We start from the raw sequence: 17,666 nt of genomic DNA, 5'->3' as shown, positions 1-17,666 counted from the left end.
TGAATGTCTTCATTATGTAATAATTCCTAGAGTGCTATGTTGAAGAAAGCCAATAGCGCGGAAGAAACAGGCGTGGCAGGAGAGAAAGTGACGGATGGGATGATGCTGCGAAGGGGTGTTAAGAAAACAAAGGAAAGTGTTGATTCTCTCCTGTCTACAGGCGTGACAAACTGCGTTCCGTTGAAAGGTTTTTGCACTTTACGCTTACACTGAGGAATGACTTCCTTTTTGTCGGAAGAGACAAAGACGAGATTTTCTTACGGAGGGAAGTATTTGATCACCGCCAGAAGCCAAACGTCTTCGATCCGTGCCGCCGAATGAATCGGCCTTTTTACTCCTGCACCTTCTTTCTCTTTACCTTGTTCCGAGAGTATCATAGCTGTTCACATCCGCATTGCTGAGCTATGTGACATCGTCCATGGGCTGTTCTCGGATCCGCGTGCGCTATGGCAAACACCGTCTGCTTTTGCTGCGTGCCACCAGTAGTGATTTTTCCGTTTGGCTCAAGTTTTCTTTTGAGACATCTGAGCTGAGAGCGCAAGAAATACGGACGAAGAACGGAGAAACAGACAAGACGGGCGCTAACTTCCAACTACGTTTATTGAAGAAAAGGAAAAAAAAAAAAAAAAAAAAGAAACAACCTTCATAGCACACGTGTCACCGTTCTGGGCTCACCCGTTCTGTTTCTCCGTTCTTCGTCCGTGTTTCTTGCGCTCTCAGCTCAGATGTCTACTAGCCCAATCCTCAACCCTTCCCAAGGTTTCTTTTGAACTTCGTATAAAGTTGGAATTTGATTCGATTTTGAGGCCGTATATCGTAACCTGTGCGCAAAATGTTGTCAAGTTATGTTGTTGCGTAGCATCTGCATAGGGATGCGTTCGCACGGCACAACTTTTCCCAGCATCTATGTCCCAATTTTGAAGTTTGTGGCAGTCGGCCGACATCACCAATCTCCACCAACTCGAATTGCTGGGAATCGGTCGCCGAGCGAAAACTCCAGAAAGTTGGTGGTGTTCTAGCCAATCAACGAGAGGAGTATTGCCACGTGACTCCTGATGGCATGACGTAATTTCGTTTGTGCCGTACTACCTGGCATGGGTTCAACTCCGTAACTGAGAAATTTCTCTTTTAAACTAAGGCCACACAAACATCTCACTAAGCATTTTTTGGAGATCATGATGATCTTTTGCGAAATAAACCGACTTATGCTTGAATAATGACAGTCGAAAGAAAGGCACAATCAGTTGGATTCGAACCCACAACCTCCGACTGCCGTAAAGTTTTTTATGGGTGGCGCTACCGGGCTGGTACGTGTGAACATGGAGTCGACATCGTCTTGAAGTTGGTCTCATAAGACGTTGGTTTGAGTTGGTGGAAAAAGTTGCCCCGTGTAAACACTGCCTAACTGTGGCGCAGGAACAGTTTCTTTTCTCTCACATTTTAAGTTACACGTTTTGGTATTTGCTGCCTCTTGGAAAGGAAACATCTCCCAGCTCCTTCTGGCGTGTGACATCAGCTCATCCAGGCACTTTTATTGGTTGCCGAGAGAATCGTCTGCTAGCAGAGCGACCGGTCGACTGCTTTGTGTCAGGCGCGGGACGGGCGGCGCCAAATACAACCGCAAAAAGAAAGAAGGCGCGTGCCTCGCTATTGGGCTGATGACATGACGTCACAGACTGGCAGCCAATGGAAGCAACTTTTCTCACCGGCGAGTTTGAAAGCTCTTCTATGCATCAGGATTGCGTGCTGCACACGTACGGTTTCTGCGATATGCCCCCCAGGGCTGGTACCCCAGTGTTCTCTTCCTGACATTTTCTTCTCTTTTTTTTTTTTTTCAAGTCCTTCCATGCTTCTCTAAGAATCGCCGCTCTGACATCACTGTGTCGTGTAGGGACAAGTAGGATCGGTAGGGAAATGGCAACATGTCCAAGACAAGCCTCACGTAAGGAATTTTGCGGGTGGGTAGCCCCTACACGCGCACCCCGTGGAAAAAACGTACGGCGATGTTAAACTATATCCGGTTGTCTCGCTGACGTCATATGGTATAGCACAAACGGAAACCTTTTTGTGCTCCGATTTCGCAATGAACGAAGCGGAGCGGAATCATAAGTCGATTTCCAGTTTTGTTTCGTTGTTTGTCGAAACTATAGTTGCTGCACAATATGCGTTACAGTTCACAGTCGTCCAAATCGCTTACGGTTGTCATTTGTTGTGCAAGGGTACGCCTCACTGTGAAATATCGACAGTGTACTCACTCAATTGTTTTCTCCTGACTGTCAGTCTCCTTACGCCACATAAATCCAAATCACTCACTTGCTTACTCGCCCACTGTCTATCAGCGTTTGCGTCCCCGTTGTTTTCTCCTCTTGTCGTTCCATGGATTGTCACACCTAGCTAGTTAGCTGCATCGTTATTACGACAGGAAATAGTTCGAAAGGCCTATATACATGGTTTATTTTTTAAACAAATTCTTTTTTGTAAACACCTTGAGAGCAGTAGGCTGTTTCTTCAGGTGGGCTATGCAGCCAGGCGGACATTCTGACGAAGGTAGTAGTATGTATAGCTACTATAGATGACCGGATACCTAAAAAAAAAATTAATGAACTTTTTAATGAGATGTTTTCGGAGAAACGCCTCCTAGCAGAATTGGAGCCAGCCGTTCGGTAAAGCCACCCCGTTAAAAAAACAAAAAAAACCGAAAAAGCAACAACAACACTGAAACGAGCAAGTACGTCAAGCAAATATCCATCCTCAAAATTTGTTATGTAAATGTGCTCTGCTGGATTATAAAAAATCTTCGTCGCGTTTAAAATAAAAATCTCCTTGCGTAGTGAATGCGAGCGAACTGCGCAAAGCGGGATTGACATATCCCGGGGAGATTTTGTTTTCAGTGTGTGCAAAAAATGCTGAATAAGATCAACTTAACTGAATGTCATGCAGTCATTTATTAACTTTCAGCCTGAGCAAGATGGTCGGTTAGTTGGAGGTATAGTCGTGATATTGCTGAGATGGGAGATCGTACGTCCTCGACCGACTTCACAATTCTCATAAAGACAGGATGGCTGATGTATCTTCAAAAATGTGGTTTCTATTCTACCGAGTTCCTCTCTCATTTCAACTTCTTTCACCAAAGCGCCTGCCACCCCTTCCGTTCATTCAAAGCCTCGATTTGGGAACGATTTCAGAAAAACTCTCGCCCTTCATAAATCGAGAGCTCACTGCAGTTGGATTTGTTTCCAAACGTATCGAATGCGGACGTCGCCGCTGATTCGAGTGTTTCCGCGCTCCTTTTTTGGAGCGAGCCCTCGTGTGTTAAAGTGAAAAGAGGACCTGGAGAAGATTGCATACTCTAACCCAACCCTGAAGGAAATCGGCTGTCAGGGTTGGATGGAATCGGGGTTTGATGAAAAGATGATGAGACCCGAGACCTATATACACTTCGTTCGTAGAGTGACCCAATAAATACGCGCTTCCCTTCTGCGGTTCCACTCCAGTAGGTCTCTATTTCTTATTTTGTCAATACTGCAGGCCCATCTCGAGCCCAGGCAGTCACGGTGGTCTTCGCTGTCACGGTGGAGGACCGATGGGGCCACTTCCTCGAGAAACTTTATGGACGTTACTCTTTATAAAAAGATAGTTGGCTTCCCTCTCCTTTCTCGGACGCACGTGTCGATGCTGTGGTTAAGGCCGCTTAGAGTCACTAAATAAGCTTCACTCAGAGCAGCGACACTGAATTCCACAGACGAGCAGGGAAGCCATTTTATTTCCGCTCCACACCAGCGCCATCCCGTGCAGTTGAGGAGCAGAGACGGCTAACACACAATGCTCACCGAGGAGGCCGTGGGGAAAGGAAACGTGTGTGATTGTACTCTGATTTCCTCTCAGGTGTGCTATCATTACACTACGCCTACGTCGTATTCTCGTTAAAGTACAAAGGCCGCATTGAACGAGACAGGGACAGATACACATTCACTCTGGCCACATTCTTTCCATACGCATAAATTTTCTTCCATGCACTCTCATACTCACACAGAGACAAACAACCCGAGACAGACGGCAACGTTTTTTCTCGGGATAGTAACGTAAAGTGCACTGTAAAAACAGAACTTCACCACATAGCACGCTCCTAGCCAACCGGCGTTCCGAATGATATCATTCTGTGTCATGATTCGTTCAAATCAGGGGGAGGAGCCTATCTGGGAGAAGGATAATGTGTCTCAGATAGGCGCCTGCTCCCATTTTCAGCAAATAAGTATACACAATATCATTCGGAATGACGGTTTTCTAGGAGCGTGCTATGTGGTGAAGTTCTGTTTTAACAGTGTGCAGAAGCCCAAGCAACGACCTGAAAGACAGCACTTGTTTCTTTCATCTGATTTTTTACTTTTCACCGTGCGGCTTGGGCGCGTCTCACAATCAACGTGCATATTCCAGAAGTTGCTTGTTCAACTCTGCGCAAAATATTCCCAAGCTATATAGACGAGATCCAGTATGCAGTGTAAATCGACACAGTATTTCCAGTTCTGTAGAACAGGACCGATTGTGAGCTAAACATAGCACAGCAGAGGTAAGCTTATTAAAATGGAGACACATAAAAATGTAAATACAGTGAGGCACTTTGTGAGGGGCTGTCTTCTCCCGCAACGGGTCCATAACATGCAAATGAGGAAAGCGCATGTGGTACTGACTTCTTATTGAATATTCCTATCTCTGAAGCCCTGCCGCGATATTTCGCTTTCACGGTATTTTTTTCTTTCTTTCTTTCTCGTTAATGTAGGACCCAGCCGCATCGCACCTTTTATGGCACAATGATTAGAACCGTGAAGGCGTTCTTTTTCGTAAACAGTGCTGATAGTTCCTTGATAGCACGTTCTCCACGTGCAAAGGGCGCGGACTCACAGCTTTGGGAAGGATCTGTTGCCACATAACATTCGTTTATTCGTTTTTTTTTTCTTTTTTCTTTTTTGTACACAGGTATCGTAATGGAACCTCACAAAGGCGATGTTAGGGAATCTTTCCGTTTAACTGATCAAAACGATTTAAACACACGAAAACGATTCACAAGCAAGCGATTTCATTGTTGCGCGGAAACTAAGGAAAAGTGATTTCGCTACCCTTTCCTCATCGGGTTGTGCACCCGAAGGGTAGACGGCCTTGCAGCATGCCCACTTTGCATGAAAACGATCACTCCAATCACTACAATTAATTGCTGTTTTGCCCACACCAAGCAGACGACATGCTGACAGCAGCGCCGCCGCAAGCCGTGTCGTCACGTGCGCGGGCCCGTTAGTGTGATGTATTTTTTGTTGAAACGAATAAAAATGAAATGAAACACAATCCCGTTGGTTCCTTCCCCACAACAACGTTTCAAAGAACGTATTTCTTTCCCTCCCCGACTAATTCTTCCTTTTCATGTGACCTTTTCGGCGCCCTCTGGAGTCGCCGTGTGTCTCGGTCAACTACTGTCCTAACAGAGCTAAGGGCTGGGTATGCAGTGTACATTGAGGGACATTGCTGTATATGGTCTGCGAACCTTTGAGCTATTGTCTCATTAACTGGAATCATTCATTAGTTGGCCCCTCTTTGTTTTTCGTTGTGTCTTTTTTCATATCGGGTTGCATTTGGTTTGCCTTTTCTACTTTCTCTCTTATTTACACGTGCTATAGTAGCCTTTCCTGACCTTGTTGCGGTTTACATCTCCGTACGTTTCTTTTTTAATCAGTTAATTAATGGTTCTTCCTCTTCGTCTAAGATGTTCCAAGTTTTGGTCATTCGATGAAGACCAAAATCTCGGTATATACGCTTGTTGGCGAAGGCTGTCCGACGTCATTTGGGCAGGTATCTCAGTGCCACATGTCCCTTGGTGTGTGATATGTCCGTTGGCGACTGCTGGAGGGCGCTTCGTTTGTTGCAATCATCACGTCGACATTTTCTATATGGCCGTATTCATATATAGGGAACCGGGCCCGACATTGGCCCCTCTGCGCGTCTGAGGAAAACTCGGCGAAAGCATCCAGGCCTCACAGCAGCTGCTTGGATTCGAGCCCCGGCAATAAGTACAGAAGGCCTACTCAATACTTCCTCTCCCTCCTTCGCTACGTGGACATATAAAGTCAGAATTCATCTGCTACTGCGAATCGGCGTTTAAGAATTCAAGAACACGCAAATGATTGCAACTAACTTGGAACCCGTAGATCTGGATCTGTAGACGAAAAGTGCAACACGCTTTCCAGAAAATCAATCTCGAGAAAGATATGGGACCGCTTTGCGGTTCATTTTAAAGTTTTCCCATCTAGTACGCGGGGACGTTCAATCACTACTCCCAGACGACGGTGTTTTGTCTCCGTGGCTACGACCGCTGAGAGCTCGTTTGCGATTGGCTATACCGCCGTTGAAAACACGATCCTGATTGGCTGACTCTTAGTTGTCACGTCCACAAGTAAGCAGACTTTCTCTATCTAGGTGGTGTTGACCCGAGTCGCCTCCCACTCTCGGCGTAGAAAGTGATCACCTTAGGTCTTTTTGATGAAGACATTAACGGGGACCGCAGAATAAAAGCATCCTCTTTGGTATAGCTCCGAGGTCGTGCTGTAGCCTGGGAGGTGGTGGGTTCGACTCCTGTCACCGGCTGTGCTGTCTGAGGTCTTTCCTGTGGGTTTTCCAGCGGACATTTGAGACGGATGTCGGCACATTTCTCCGTGAAGCTGGCCCAGGACTAACCACCTCCTGTCTCCCACTCCTTCCTGCTGTCCTCTCTCCATTTGTCAACATATGTAGCCGTTCATAGCCGCAGTTGCTTCGCGACGCTAGCACGGAATCGAGCAAAAAAGAAAACAGTAACGAGGCTTCGCGGAGTAGAGCGAGCTGTCGGACGAAGCCCGTTCTGGCGCTCAAGACTGGGACCAAGGGGGCATTGCCGTTGAGTCCGCAGAGAAGTGCGCGTCCTTATAGCTATATAGGTATAGCGTCTTTATTTCTATAATAATCAGATTAAATACAGTCAGCCATCGATTTATGAACCCTGGATTTACGACTTCCCTCGCTTTATGAACGATATGCTCTCTGGGACGAGACACTTCCCCCTTCCACATTCCAAACCTCCATTTATGAATACCAGCGGCGTGGCCGATCGAGTGTCATCCGCCAAGTGTCATCTGAGTATCGTCAACAAGCATCCACTGGTTGATGGTCCTCAAGGTCGTGCTGAAGGTAGGTTCGAATCCTACCATCGGCTATGCTGTCTGAGGTTTTGCGTAGGCTTTCCGGCAGTCCTTCGAGACGAAATGTCGACACACTTCCCCCCGATGTTTGCCCAGGACGCATATTAACCCCCCTGTCCCCCTACTCCTTCCTGCTGTCCTCTCTCCACCTGTCCACGTTTGTGCACCGCTCATACCCACAGTTGCTTCGCGGCATAACACGGAATAAAAAAAAGAGAGTATAGACCTCTACCCGAGGAAACGTCATCATGACGTTGGTAGACAGACTGAAACCGAAACAAATTTGAAGGGGAGGGCTGGGTTCCACGAAAGGTCACGTCCATTTAAGGGACCATCGTATTCCCCTCAAGACTGGCTTTCGGGCGCGACCTTGTTCGCCCCCCTAGCGTCGAGCGTAGTTCAACTCTACCAAATTGGTGGCGCTGTCGAACACTATAACCTTATTTGTTTACAAACAAGGAGAGGTCTATTCTCGACACATGAACGATTTTGCGGGGAACGTTTGCGGTTCATAAATCCAGGGTTGACTGTATATCTAATAGAGCAACGCTCGTTTCCATTCGTTTTTTTTTTTTTTTTTTTCGATCATGAATGAGAGGTTGGTTATTAGAACTCTCTCATGAACCACGGGGAATCCCGGAATTTTGCGCCACGATCGACCAACTGCAAAAGTTTCGAGGCACTGTGTGTCGTTCTGGCGATTTCTGGCAGCACATTTTCGCTTCGAATCATTCCCTGTATACAAGCCGATCGAAATGAGCCCTTCCACCGCATTTAGGAGACGGCCACTACGGCTTTCTGTGGATATTCCTGTAAAGGTGGATCTAGTTTCTCGAAGCTGCCGACGAAGGGCCTCGAATGACGGAGGTTTTTCACTAACCCAAATGCCTTTTTTTACAATTGATTAAAACGAAAGTCGGGCATCGAGGGTAAATGGATCCCGAACCATTAAAAATGTCGTTTTATGTGGCTTATTTTACGGCGCACGCTGTTACGGGAGGTACCATACACCGAAATATGACTTCCGGATGCCGTTATCTGCTCGTAATTAATTTATCTTTTCAGAACATGCCAAATGCTCTTTATTTACTTTTTTCTTTTAATTACGTGATTAAAGCAGGAACGTATAAGCGAATGGTCGTTTTTATTCACTTGTTTTATCGCTCTAATTTCTTTCATTCACTCTGCTTTTGTTGTTTCTTACACACGGCAGGGCCGCAGACTCGCAAGACTCAGTTTAGAACGAGAGGATAGAGAGGTAGCAAGCGAGCTGGTGGTATACATCCATAACTTAAAAACTCCGAGACTAGGGGACAAAACACGACAACATAGACAAGGTGTTGACCTTCTCTGTGTTGTCGTTTTTTGTCCTCCAGTCTCGAGTTTTTAAGTTATGGATCTGAGTTTAGTTCAGTTTAGAAGTCAGAGCTGACTACTCCCATCAGTTGTAGTCTGTGAAAATATGCGTGGACAGAAAAAGAGAGAAAAAAAGGGGGGGGGGGAGCAACTCGAACCGCAAGCCCAGACAGGCAAAACACTACTAAAGGGCAAACAAATGAAATGGTCAACATATCAAAGAGTAACGTACTTTTACAGGCATTTCTGGTTGATGACTATATTTTTGTGCACGAACAACCGACCTTAGTCTAACCCCGAGACCGACACAGAGACACTATACAGGGTATCCCAGAAAACGTGTCATTGAATTTTAATAATAATAATAAAAAAAACTACGCCACATAGAATCATGCGGTCAATGGCATTTGTTCTTACTAGGTTTTTGCCACCTCCTGATGTGAATGTCATATATCCTAAGTTTAATTATGTAAATATTTGCGAATTGAACTCTGAAATTTGCTAAGTAAAGGTCGCTTTTTTACCCCACCAATATGAAGAGCGTGTCAAATTCACTCAAACTGATGATAATTTACATTGATATTCACGAGCTATCCCATCGGAAAAAATAGCCGAATATCGTGCTTTCCGGAGCACCGGACCATAACGCGCGACGACTTTTTGAACGCAATCACGGCGTCTCGCTCGTGGGTGTCATGCTGACTGGGAGGTGGTGGGTTCCAATCCTCCCACCGGCTGTGCTGTCTCAGGTTTTCTGAGGTTTGAGGTTTTCCCTGGGTTTTCCGAAAACTTTCCAGACGAATGTCGGCACAGTTCCCCCTGAAGTCGGCCCACGAGTCAGGACGCATATTAACCCCCCTGCCCCTCACTCCTTCCTGCTGTCCACTCTCCACCTGTCCTCATCTATGCGCCGCTCATGGCCACAGTTGCTTCGCGACGCTAACACGAAATAAAAATATAAAAAAAGAACGCAATCCCACTCTCAGTCCGACGAAAGGAGGTTCCAAACCCAGCCCACAGAGTGATAGAAGAAAAAGTGATAGTTCCTGAAAATGGGAGAGGGAAAGCATGATCCCAGCGGAAGCCGGACGCGATAAGCCATGCCTGTGTTATCTCTTTCTGCGATGCGGGTTTGAGCTGGGTTTCCAACCTCGTTTCGTCGGACTGCGAACGATTGCGCTGAAAAATTTGTAGCGCGCTATCCTCTCTGAGCTCAGTAGAGCATGATGTACGGCTATTTTTTCTGATGAGATAGCTCCTGAGTATCCCTGTCAATTATCATGAATCTGAGAAAATTACACACGCACCTCACACTTGTGGTGTAAAAAAGTGACCTTTACTTGGCAAACTTCCGAATTCACTTCGCAAAAACTTACATAATGAAACTTACGTTACACAACATTCACATCAGGAGGTGACAAAAACCTAGTTAGAACAAATGCCGTTGATCGCATGATTCTAGGTGGTGTAATTTTTTAAAATTACAATTCAATTACACGTTTTCTTGGAAACCATTATGTCTTCCGCATAACACCAACAGCAATTTACCTGCTGAAGCGGGACCAGGGACCACAGCATAGAGAAAGTCTTAGGCGTATGGGACGCTAAGCACTGGGACGCGGCCTTTAATGCTCTTGTCAATTTCATTGTGAAATCTGGACTAGAAACCCTATACTAGACGGTGCGTGGACATTACTATGATCTTTGAGGTGAACGGCGCGCTCTGTCCTGCGTGGTCGCGGTCGTGACGCTTGCCCCTGTGAATTGTCGCGGGTGCGCTCGCACCTTGTGGGGTGCGATCGTACCGTGTTTCTTTTCTTTCGCGGGGGGGGGGGGGGGGGTTGCAACCTCCCCTTGCTTTTAATCAACCAACAACAACACTGAAATTTCAGTACGCAAAGGAAGCTAAGACAGAAAATCACAAAAAGATTAAACAAGAAATGTAGCTGGGGCTGTGTTGTTGCGATGTACGATGTAATGTTGCGATGTACGTTGAGGAACAGCCCTTGTGCTGTTGCTCAACGTACATCCGTGTGCACTTCAGCGTGCGTCATGGAGTTCACGGAAATGTGGTTGCTTCAACCTGAAGAGAGAGAGAGAGAAAAAAAAAAAAACGATATTGTGCTATTCGGGGGCATCAGAGGCATCGTTGTTCCCTCTTACGTGTCTCTGAAGTACCGATAAGCGATAACTGTACGAGGGTATTGTTTGTTTTCTCATCGATAGTGTACTGGACACGGTTCCATCACAACACGTGGTATAGACTCGTGAAGCTTCTTCATCGCATACAGGAGGGTGCTGTAAAAGCGTCTCGATGTCACCTTTTTGTGAGGAGATGTTTAATGTTTAAACGAAAATTGTTGGAACTGTGCGCTGCACTACGGTGACCGTATATACCCAACAAATGGAGTTGTGCTTGACTTTTACGGATTCAACTCTGCTGCTGGACAGTTGGTCCTCCGCTTGATGTACTGCTTGGAACAAAAGTTTACGCAACACCATGGTGTCGTACTTCTCAATTCGAGCGACAGCTGTGCAGCAAACAGGAGCGGACACACACACTGACATTGATAGAATATAGCCGGTCGCTCGTTTCATATTCGATCTCTTCCTGATAGTTAACAGCGGGCCGCTTCGACGAAGAAATACGTCAGCGCCGTGTTGGTGTTGGTGGTGGTGGTAATAGGGCTTGCCGTGTTCCGTATACGGTTACCAAAAGCTGCACCAATTGCGCATTTACTATGTCTGAAATGCTTTCTTCTTTCTTTTCTTTTGCGTCCAGAGCAGCAGGGTGTCTGGCTTGACAAAGTGAGACGTTATGATGGACATTGGATGACGAAGGACACAGAAACAATTGTTAGATTTTTTTGTGTGTGTGTTAAGTCTGTGTTAGCGCCGCGAAGCAACTGTGGCTGTGAGCGGAGTACAGACATGGCAGATGGAGAGAGGACAGCAGGAAGTAGCGGGGGGTTTGTTCAGCTTCAGACCTGAGTCAGCTTCAGAGGGAACTGTGCTGACATTCGTATGGAAACTGCCGGAAAACCCAGGGACAACCTGAGACATAACAGCCGGTAACGGGATTCGAACCCGCGGAAATCCCAGCCACTATGTCACGGTAGTTGGCACATAAATAAATGTTGGTTAATACACGCTACCAACCAAAGAGAGGAAAAACGACCCGAGACGCGCGTATAGCCAAGTAGCATAAACAAAAAGTCATCCATACGCAAATATGGCTGCGTAAATCAGTTGTTTCAAGGACGAATCATAAAGGACAAATGTGGCGAGGCCGGCTCTGTACCTTGGGGACTTTGGAAACAGATGTTCGTAACTGGTATGTTACCAATACCGTTTGAATATCGAGCATTATTTGCGCATTAGCATTATTAGCGGTATTTGGAGCACGCGAAGTTGATGCGTTAGTGTGCAGAGGAACCACCCACATTGGGGCTCCCAAGTGGAGCTCCCTCAACCAGCCCTGCTGAAAAGTTTGGAACCTCAAAGGAACCTGACAATATTCACCCATAAATCTGCGTTTAAAAGCATCGCCATAGCAAAAGCAACAAACTATATACACGCGCTCTTCGATTTTCAATGCGCGCATCCCGCGGCGGTAGGTAGATGATGCCTACTTAGCCAACTTAGTGCTAATATCGGCCTCTGTGATAGTTTACCATCGCTCATATCACGATATTCCTTGCCTGTGCGCCACTGACCTCACACCTCATCCCAAGCTTCGTGCATCGAATCAAGAGTCCCGTGACAGCGCAGGATTTGTTTTATTTTTGCATGCGCAACAAATTCTGCGAACTTATCTGTCTTGTAGGGTGTTTGAGATGCCGTACAGAGCATTGAACTCGCGCGTTTCTTGCAAAATGCGTGGTGTATTTGCGTTAACTCACCTGGTTGAGGGCCTCAACCAAAGCTTCAGTGTATCTCGTGAAGCCTCCTTTACAGGTAGGAAATTTGGAACCAAAATGGAACTTCGAAGAACCCAATATTCGTTAACGAAACTTGCACTAAATGTTTCGCTATGACACAGGCAACGTCCCACTAGAGAACGAATGCAAAGCGGCAACAACGGAGCGTGCTGCACGCGATTTTCTATTCCTAATACATGGCTTCTATGGTGGCAGTATCAGGTGAAGCCTGCTTTACGTTTTGTCCCGAATTGCTGGGCATGCAGACCTTTTCATGCGAATTGTGTTTCGCACAGTACTCTTTATCAACGTAGAGTAGTACTGGGCATTAATCGTGACCCCTTGACTCCCAAGAAGTTCACATGGATGACATCCCGCATGTCCCAGAATACACTTCTCTTGGACTTCCCAGCAGACGGCTGCATATTTCTTTGGCGGCATATTTCTTTTTTACAGCTAAGCCGTTCTGGCCCACCGTAGCATCATCCCCAAGCACAAACCTCTGCCGCGGCACGCTGTCCACTCCCCCTGTCCGTGTCGACGTACCTGGAGTGTCCTCAAAGAAATTTGCGTCGACGATTGTTCTACGGCAGCTCACTTTGACCATACTTGACAGCGATAGAGGGAGGATTCAAGTTTTCACCGACGCATCAACGACGCGTTCCGACACTGCTTGTGCCTGTGTGATCCCGCAGTTGTCGACTGAAGGACGTGCAAGACTGTCACGCCGCACGTCGGCGGCGGAACTGCACGCGATTTGTATGGCGCTTGTCTTCATTGCGTCCTCTCCATCGCCAGCCCACTGCTCCACCTACACAGACTCCAAAGCCAAATCAATTCTCTACTCTGCAGGATCAGGCTGTCTGTCTCCAATGGTGCAATGGTTTTTGAAGTGTACTCCTCTGTCGTATCACGAGGACACGACATCCAGTTGCAGTGGGTCCCTGGCCATTGCCGTGTTCCCAGAAATGAGGCTGCGGACGCAGCTACCAGGCGAGTCCATCTAACGTGTGGCGTTCGCACGCACCCTGTCTACTTCACAAGAGGGGATGCAAAGAGCACGATAAACGCAGTAGTGAGGTTCCTGAGTAGTTCCTCTGAGGGAACACTGGCGTCGATACGTCCCATCTTCGTTACTACTGCACAAAGTGGATCCGGACGTGCGGTTTCTAATGCCCTAGCGCTTCCCCGGGCCGTCACCTCCATCGTTTACCGGCTCCGTCTCAATGTGCCATATACCGGCCGCCTCCTCTTTAAACTTTGGAAAGTTTCCTCACAGAATTCTTCTCAGTGCGGGGTATTGGAGGACACAGAACATGTTATGGAGGCCTGCCCTCGATACAGTGCGCCTCGTCGTTCTCTTGCGGTGGCACTAGCCCGCCTCGACAATCGCCCTTCCTCCGTTGGGGAGGTTCCCGGCTGCTGGCCTGCCCATCACCAGGTGACGGCATTGCACGCTCTTGTCGACTTCCTTACCGCTTCGAACCTGCTTGACACTCTGTGACAACTTCTGTGACACTGTGTTCGCGCGGTCTCTAACATTATGAACCAGTGAGCGTTTCTCGGTGCCTAACGTCTCTCCCTTTCCTTTTCCCCCTTTTCCTTGATGCTTTCTTCTGCTTGACCCACTCTACCTATTTCCTGTTTGTTTGTTTGTTTTTCTCTTTTTGCTGGCTCTATTGTTCTAGCCATAAACGCGTTTTGGGCTAGCCAGTCCTGACTGGATCGAGACTAACATCTCCATATTTTCCCTTCATTTCCAATTCCATTCTTTGGCGGCGGAGAAGACTTATGTCGCCGTTCCATGCTACCGCTTTTCGTCTCTGGGGTGAAATGATGAATCTAGATTCCATCACATATGATGATTAATTCCAAACTTCGTCCCCCTCGGATTGAAACCGGTTCAGCAGCTGCTCAGGGACTGCCATGCGCGCTCCCTTCTGGTCACAAGTGAGGTGTCGGGGAACCCATCTCGCACGTACTTCCCGGAAGAGTAAGTGCGCGTGAATGATTGTCTCCACACTGCCGACACTAACATTACGCTAGGCTGCAATGTCCCGAACTGTTACTCGCCGGTTCTCGAGGATGGCTTGCTCAACGCCTGCCATTTTCACTGGCGTGACTGCAGTCGGACGAACGTGTGCGTGTGGTTCATTCGTCACCACATCCCGTCCTTCGCCAAACTATGTGCTCTCGTACACTCTTCCCTTTGACATCGTTTGTTCCCCCACACTGCGCTTGTAATCTTTGCAAAATCTCAGCTGGTTCTCCTTCACAAGTAACTTGATGCACCGCTGTTCCACAGCTACAGACACATGCTCGCCGCCATGACAACTGCCGCTGCTAAACGTGCCGCTGACCCGAGAAGGATTGCACTTCGCCCTGCGAAAGTTATATTCAATTACATTTACTCACGGATTTTTCTCTAGCAAAAGTATCGGTCAACCTTGAACGACCCTTGTACATTCCACTTGTCCACGTCTATAGTTCCACCAGCTCCCGTGGCATAATGGTTAAGAGGATCGCTTTCCTCGCTGAGACTGGGAGGTGACACGGGTTCCAATCCTGTCACCGGCTGTGCTGTCTGAGGTTTTCCCTGGGTTTTCCGAAGACTTTCCAGACGAATGTCTGCACAGTTCCCCCTGAAGTCGTCTCAGGACGCATACTAACATCCCCTGTCCCCCCTCCTTCCTGCTGTCCTCTCTCCATCTGTCCACGTCTGTACGCCGCTCATAGCCACAGTTGCTTCGCGGCGCTAACATGGAATTTAAAAAAAAAGTCTCGTTCCGTTTTCTCCTCTCTTCCAGCCTTCCCTTTCTCGCCGTGCAGGTCAAATGCGTTACGTAAATGCGGTGCTTCCAGAAATATGCGACGTTGCTATGGTACATAAATGGAGACTCATTCGAGTAAAACGTGTTACGTAACACTAGTACCTACATATACGAGCAGCTCCCGTGGTATAGTGGGTAGGATGATCGCTTTCCTCGCTGAGACTGACCGCCGTATTCTTGAACGAGCCTCGACTCGAAACTCGACTCGAGCTGCTCCTCGAGGCCGGTTTTGCGCTTCATAAATCGACCTTGACTCGAAACGCTCCTCGAGTGGAGGAATTCCTCCGTGCATTCCTCGAAAATCTCGAGGTAGCATCGGTGCTACCTCGAGAGCGCTCCTCAACTCGAGTTTGGCTGGTGTCATGGCGGAAGACAGATCGTTCGCTGCGTCCATCGACTGCGTTTTGTGTCACAATGGCCTTGAACTGGGTGCTGACAACATTACCACTGAGCGACAACGTTGAATAAGGGGCCATCAAACTCCTTTTGACCATTTTGATGATCACGAGTTCCTCATATGGTATACGGTACCGCTTCATGAAGGAGAACAGTACGAATCCTTTTGGATACATTGCCAGTGGAGAAAAATGTGTGCAATCGTGCGCTGCCTCTACCTCCTGTGCTACAGCTGCCCGTCGACATGTGATTTTATGGCGTTAGGACTTTTCGAACTGCCACGGGAGACATTGTGAATGTGTCAGAAACGACGGTGTGCCGCGTTGTGGAAAAAATCCCACACCTTCTCGCAAGCACACTTTTCAAGACAAGGTGTAATAAATTTTCCTTCTGTCGCGCTATTTAGCACAAAGAAGGTGTGTTTGAAGGATGTTTTCATGCAAAAAGTGGTGCAAAAAAAAAAGAAACAGTGCATTGACTGGACATCTAAAAAAAAATAAACATCTGATCTGCCTCCTCAATGTTTTTCCGTAATCTTTATACTGTATCAAGCTGGCCCAACCCCTGCTCCAGCTATCACCGAAACGGCTCAACAAATCTTCCATTCACGTTTTTTTTTTTCTCTCGTTTTTTTTTTTTCGTTTTTTTTGCAGTTGTTGTTTCAATAGTACGAATTCCGTTTGTTGGGTGGGATAACAGGCTCCACCGTTTAGGCAGAGTGCGATTGAGGGCCATAAAAGTTCGCACGACATGCTCGCGGTGACTCCCCAAGAATGGTCTCCCCGATTCTTTGCTCGGGATGTTGTTGTAAAATCTGCTTTGTTTGTTTGATTGTTTATAGCTACCCTCAAGGCGTTGGGTAAACGTACCCATCCGCTAACAAACAGTCATTCACGCCACATATTGTAACATAATAGAAGAGTGACAAGCAGTGACATCACCTTTCATATTATTTGATACGAGGTGACCATGCCATTAAGCTAGCTGCTGCCGTTGTGGTTGTAATTGCCAGACCAGAAAACTAGGAAACCTATCAGTCTGTTTGCCTGTTCGAAACACCTGCACCCTTCTTCAAACACTTGCAGACCTTTGTGTTTGTATTTGTAATGCACGTTGGTCGAAATAAAGTAAAGAATTACATTTGTTTTTCATGCCATAAGTGTGTTTTAAGCAGGATAATTAACATTTTCGAGTGGTCCCGAAAGACGGCTGGGGACGAGACTACAGCTTTATTCGAGGACGGTTTCTCGAGGAGCGCCTTGGCGGAGGAATCTCCGAAGCGGGTTCATGAAACGCATGGGCTCTTCGAGTGGAGCAGCGCCACTTTCCTCCACTCGTTGTAGTCGAGGCGGAGCGTCGAGTCGAGGCTTGTTCAAGAATACGGCGGTGAGAGGTGACGCGGGTTCGAATCCCCGCTCCGGCTTTGCTGTCTGAGGTTTTCTCTCGGTTTTCCGTCAGACTTTCCAGACGAATGTCGCCACAGTTCCGCATGAAATCGGCCTAGGACGCATACTAACCCCTCTGTACATCACTCCTTCCCTCTGTTCTCTCTCCATCTGTCCACCTCTATACGCCGCTCATAGCCACAGTTGCTTCGCGGCGCTAACACGGAATTAAAAGAACTACTATATACATACATGATACTACTTAATGGTACTGCCTGCATGCTGCCTGCATATATGTTACATTATACTGCTACAAAAGTACTACATACCAGAGTTCGAGGTAACTCGTTACTGTAACTAGGTTCCTTTTTTCTTTTTTGGTAATAACTCGTTTCTCGTAACTTTGACAACGTAACTTAAGTTAAGTTCCAAGTTACTTTTTATTCGCTTTTCACTCACGTCCACATATTTTCTTGCTTTCTCTCCGGTTCTTTCATGGCATTTGATGCTATAAAACGTGATATTCAATCAGTGACAGTGTTCTATTCAGGAAGTAAG

General features: G+C 47.1%; 1 protein-coding gene across 2 annotated transcripts in view; it reads left to right on the top strand.

The window, feature by feature from the left end:
* The window catches only part of LOC135396793 (synaptosomal-associated protein 25-like), a 292,543-nt gene that overhangs the window by 3,016 nt on the left and 271,861 nt on the right, over window positions 1-17,666 (top strand). The gene's annotated exons all lie outside the window — the stretch shown is intronic.

Source organism: Ornithodoros turicata, chromosome 6 (genome assembly GCF_037126465.1).
Source record: "Ornithodoros turicata isolate Travis chromosome 6, ASM3712646v1, whole genome shotgun sequence".
NCBI lineage: Eukaryota > Metazoa > Arthropoda > Arachnida > Ixodida > Argasidae > Ornithodoros > Ornithodoros turicata.
This window is presented reverse-complemented; position numbering and strand designations above follow the sequence as displayed.